Here is a 6,000-nt window from a genome sequence, read left to right as displayed (position 1 = left end):
AATGGTAGTTGTCATATATTGAACACATATTAAGTGCTGGACACTGTCTTAAATGTTTGACATGTAAAATCTATTGAATTTAATTCTTACAACAACCTTATGAGGCCAAGTATCATTACTTCCATTTTGCATGGGAGGAAACTCAGATTGGATAGTTTAAGTCAGCGGTTTTTATGCTTGAGGGTGTGTCAGAACCACTGGATGGCTTGTTAAACCACAAATAGCTGGGTCCCCTCCCCAGAGTCTCTGATTCAGGAGGTTTGGCCTGGGCCCCAAGATTTTCATATTAACAAGTTCCCAGGTGCTGCTGCTGCTGGGACTCCATTTGAAAACCGCTGATTTCAGTAAATTGTTCAAAGTTACATAATGAGTAAGTGGCAGAATGAGTTTTCAAATTTAAAAATTTGAATAAATTGTTTTTAAAAGGCACTTTTAACAATACCTATATTTTTTTCAAATTTCATAACATCAGACTTTTGAATTAATAGTTGATTGCTGAATTCACAAAGCACAATGGTTTGGATAGCTGCTTATTTGCATTAAATGTCCTGTTCCATGATCATCATGGCCCTAAACAGTTTGTGATTCCCTATAAGGGAAGGATTTCAGGAACATTTTCAGAGGATCATCAAGTCCTTAAATCATCCCCATTCGACCTCGCTTGACATTGTCAACAGTCCTACTGGGGTATAGGGGAATGTAAGGGCTGTGACCCACTACCAGCTGGAGAATTCATTAGATGTTCCAAGATGGAGCCCAGCTGAGCAAGCCACACCTGGGCACCATCTGTGCCTGAAAGGCAGGGTGTCTCTTTGCTCCCCAGCCAGGGAGGACTCTCAAAACAGCACACCTGGGCATCAGAGGGCTCTGGAGGCACCTCCATTGAATGTCTAAGATCCAGCCTCCTCTACTGCCCAAGTGAGCGGCGACTCGCAACCAGTCGTCCCAGGGGACCATTGGTACAAGCTGCTGCCTGGATTAAGAACTGGGATGCGCCTTCGCTCATATTTAAGGGTTAAGAATGCAGGAGAGACCTCCAGAAACACCTGATGAGAGATATGAATGGAGACAAAAGATTCAGGCCCAGAGCCGGGATAAACCCCCAAGACCCCTAGTGGGTAAGTAATTTGGCAAAAGGTCATTGATATCTTCCTCATTCAGTTGCAAATGAAAAGAACTGGAACTCAAATACACAGGCAGGAGGCACTTTAAGAAACGTGAACAATCACGGACTTGAAGAAAATAGATGAGCTCAAGAAAACAGGTGATGCCTTTGACAGAGCAGAAGCTGGCGTGGGAGACTGGGGTCCCTATCACCACCATGACACAGGAAGGGGTAGAGAGCACCTTGGACTTGCTATCTGGAGCCTGGAATTTCCGTGCTGTCTCTGCAGAGTGAGTGAGCCAGCTGATCTTGAAGACCTTCCTCTTCCCACACACATGCATGCAATTTATTCATACATTCACTCACTCATTCAACAAATATTTACTGACCCTATATTATGGGCCAGGCACTATAATAGACACTAGGGGGTAAAAGCACAGACCCCAATCTTTGTTCGCATGGAGACTCTAATGACAAGAGTGAGACAATATACAAAATAAATTATCTAATATATTAGGATGTGGAAAGTGCCGTGGAAGAAAACGGAGAAGGGTAACAGATACAGGTTGCCCGGTGGTGTGGTTGAGAAATGGCCCACCCCCATTCCCAACGACATACAGCATTTGTCACCACCAGTAAGTACCCTTGGGTTGCAAAGGAGAGAAAACGAAGTCAAATTCACCTAAGGACAAAAGGGAAAAATTTTAGCCGCACAAAACCCAGAAGTCCGGGGGTTGATAGCTTTAGTGGGCACTGTTGTTTTTCCTCCCAGCATTCACTCCATTGATCCTTCCCGACATAACTCAGATCTTCACTGGGGTATCTAATGCTTTCCTATTTGATTTCTGTACTTCCGGGGAAGCAGACCCTGCCCCCAGCTCGGGGCTTAGCCAATCAGCACGCGCCCTCCCCCCACCGCTCACCATAATTGGTTGTTGAGCGGGCAGGGTCGCAGTGAAGCTGAATCGCAGAGATGCTGCCCAGGATGTTTCATTCACTGAACCAGGAGGGGAAAATCGTTACCTGCAGCCATCTCATAACCATCAGGAGGCCTGACTCCGATTGAAGTAGAGAAGGGCGGAGGAGAGAAGAAACAAAAAGATAACTAAAAACCGAGGATCTTGATGACACCACTCATCACTAAATAAACACTCTCTCGAGTAGATCTACCCCATGTCTAGACGTACAGTTAGATGAATCAAAAATAATCTCCTTTATGGCTTAGAGCCGTTTGAGTTGGATTTTCTGTTATTTTAAACAGAAGGACAAAATATCTAGTTCAGGCACAGTTACATCCAGGTGCTCATCGATGACGTCACAGGCCTCCACTTTTCCTGCTGTGAGGGTTTACTTTCAGCCTGGCACCCTGACCACCAGCAAGCTGATTCCCGGCAGCACCTGCCAAAGCTTTGCACTTATCCTGCTTGTGTTACCTGGGGTCTCATGCCCATCTCTGAACCGGAGAGGCACACACACACCAGCTCCCTCTTCTAGACAAGAAACACTCCTTAAACCAATACAGTCAGGAGACGGCAAACAATGCTGTAGTCTAGCTGTGTCTCTTAACTGATCAGGTTGCTCAATTCTGCCTTTCTGTGACAAGATGAATTGTTATAGAAGATGGCACCCCTACCCGCATCTCACGCTCCGGATCTATTAGTGTCTCTATTTATGGAGAAGGGAGAAGAGAGTGATAATTTATACATACATTTGTTTTGTAAAAATTATACTCCTATCCTCTGATTGGTTCGAGTTGCCAGGAATATCGCTCCTCTGTGGTAGAGAATGTGGCTAGAAGGGGAAATGTTAAATAGTTTAAGAATTTCAAATTCTTATATTGCCACTTGTAGCAAACTGTGCCATCCACTAAGCCATGCAGTTTTTCCTCTGCCTAAAATGTCACAAAAAGAAAAGTGGTTCACAGCAGTTTACACATGCCAAACACATTTGTCGAATAAACAACACGAAAAGAATTGCAATTGAAATACCACCCCTGTAAAGAAACACAGCATTTAATCTGACTTTTAATTGAAATGTTGCATGTTGATGGTTTTTGATTATGCAAAAGATAAAGCTGATATAAAGGAAAAGAATAACAATAATCCTATTGAAGATACTTTGAAAGTTGGGACTTCTGAAGCATGTTGGAAAGAAAAAAATATCACATTGACTCATGGTGAAGAACGTTGTTGCATTTGGTGTATAAAATGCTTCCAATATGGTAATGAGTAAGGTAAAATTTCCAATTTAGTGCAGTGCTAAATTGAGCTGCTATATGCTTCAGGAAGATAAGTTTGGGCACTCAATAATTAAACAAAAAACTGAATTGTTTGGGGTAGTGGACTCCAGTTATTTTTGCTGCCTAACTTTTATTCATCTTCCCCCTTCAGATAACACCACTTGGAGTCTGCTTCGGGGCAATTAATTCTCTGCCATGCTCAGCCATGGCATTCCTGTGGTAATGACCTTTTCCCCAGCTCTAGGGACTGGGGAATAATGTCATCCCATTTCATCCCTCTGGCAACCATAGTTTGATCCACGATGGGAAGAAACTTAGTCAGAAGCAATGAGATCTATAGAAAAGTTTGTTAGAGTTTCTGGTGAAAAAAAAAACAAAAAACAAAAAAAGGGTCTCTCTCCTCCTTGAAAGTCACAGGAGGAGAGCTATTTCTTCTTTACTACTACAATGGAAGACCCTGGAACTGCCCATGGGAACCCATTTGAGGCCTGAAGAATAAGCTGACATTGTGAAAGGTAGAAAGAAAGGAAAAATGGAGACGAACAAAGCAGGTGCTTGATGTCACTAGATCAAGCCATACCTGAACCTGGCTGCCCTTCACATTTTCAGTGATGCAAGTTTATATGTTCCACTATCCTTCAAGCCAGTTTGAGTTGGGTTTCATAGCACTTTCAATGGAAAGATTTGTAACTCATCTTTTGGTTTTGGAAAATTGATGATGACATATTAATCCCCTTTAAATGAGTTATGCTAGGAAAATGGAATGATACTGTGGGTTTTTGATTGAAATGAATACCTTCTTAAGTCATTTTATTACCAGTGTCCTTGCCCATACTTTATGACACAGTTCAAGGACCACATTCCCTATCAATTCATTACTGGACAAGAATTGTAAGAACTATTGTTTTAGATCTGTTGAGGATGCCCCGTGTAGTGGTTAAGAGCATGTGTGTTAGATAAGATAGACAAAATTTTGAACCCTGGCTCTGTAATTTACTAGCTATTTGACTTCGGGCAGTTTACCTAAATTCTCTTCTCTAACATAGTTCTCCCAGGGTGGGGAACCTGCAGCCTTGGGGCCACATGTGGCCCTCTGGATTCTTGAGTGTCATCTTTTGACTGAATCCAAATTTTACAGAACAAATCCTTTTAATAAAGGATTAACAATAACAGCATCTTATCTCAGATAACTTTTGTGAAGATAAAATGAGATAATGCATACACAACACTTTTCATGGTACCTGACACAGAGTAACTGCTCAGTAAATGTTGATGCTATTGTTCTTACTGTTACCATACTTATCAAAGAACCCACCATATACAAAGAGCCCAATAAATCCAAGCTGCAGTTATTGGCTCAATAAATATTTGCTATATGAATAATTTTAAAAATGATGAATAGATGGTTGAATGAATACAAGAGTAAATTAAAATATGATTCATTGAAAAAAATGAATGAATGAATGGGAGCTGGAAACTGAGAGGTGAGACCATGAATTGAGGGGTATGGTAGAGAATGGGAAGGAGGAGGAAAGGATAGAGAGGCATTCTATGCTTTATGGGAATGCCCTTCCCGTGATCTGTGTCCCCATCAGGTAGAATGTTCTGCAATGCCGCTCCCTTCGTACTCTCATTATTGCAGGTCATCTGTCGGGGCTTTTTGATGGGCAGCTTTATAGAGAGCCATAAAGCAGCACTTACGGCCAAAGTCATCACAGTTTGTTAAGCTCTGTGCTTATGGTGTCCACATCATTTTCTCTCTCTTCTCTGGGTCGTAGTCATTCAGCACACACATGGAGTTTAGCATAGATGGCTTAATTCCTCAAAATGCCTCCCCATAGCCTCTGGGATAACATTCAAGAGGCCTCAAGAGCCAAAAGCTCAGTAAGAATAGGTAGGATAATGCGGACATTTACTGAGTGCTTATTTTGGTCCAGATCTAAAGACTCAGCTGGGCCCAAACAGCTCACCATTTTGAATGAACCGTCTCATCCAACCTTCACAGCTATACGTGCCAGGTACACTCATTAGCTCAATGTTGGTGATAAGGAAACAGAGCTACATCAAGGTTATATTACTTGTTCAATGTCACGGGGCTAGGGAGTGGCACCCACAGGATTGGAATCCAGGGAGTCTGTCTCTGGAGCTTCAGCTGCAGGTGGCTTTAGACTTTATCACTCTCCACCTTGTCTCGACTTCTGTGGCACTTGAGGCTACAAGCACAGTGGTCTCTCTGCTTCCTTTGCCTTCCTCCAAATTAACTTAACAGAAGTGAATTTCCTGAAATAAAGTTCTTCAAATGTGGACACATTAGTGACACTTTGAGATAATTTTAAGAGCTCATATTTACAGATTTATTTGAAAGAGTTTTAAAATATTTCCTACTCAGATTCCATTGATCCTTAGTAGCCAGTAGACAGACACTTGAAGTCTAGGGATGATATCATAGTCCTGTGTTGTGGTCCAGGTACTTGAAACGACACTCCGAGAGACCATAGAATATTCTTGCAGCAGGCGTCTGAACTATTAGTCTTGCTTTCACAGCCAAGCTTGACCAGGCTGGCATTAGCTGAAATTCTGTTTTAGACACCGTTTTGTGCCTAGCTACCCAAGCACTATGCAATTTGCAGCATCCCAGCATATAGAGGAGGTTGAG

This window comes from Lemur catta, chromosome 17 (genome assembly GCF_020740605.2).
Source record: "Lemur catta isolate mLemCat1 chromosome 17, mLemCat1.pri, whole genome shotgun sequence".
In the NCBI taxonomy this organism is placed as follows: Eukaryota; Metazoa; Chordata; class Mammalia; order Primates; family Lemuridae; genus Lemur; species Lemur catta.
Note: the sequence above shows the minus strand (reverse complement) of the source record.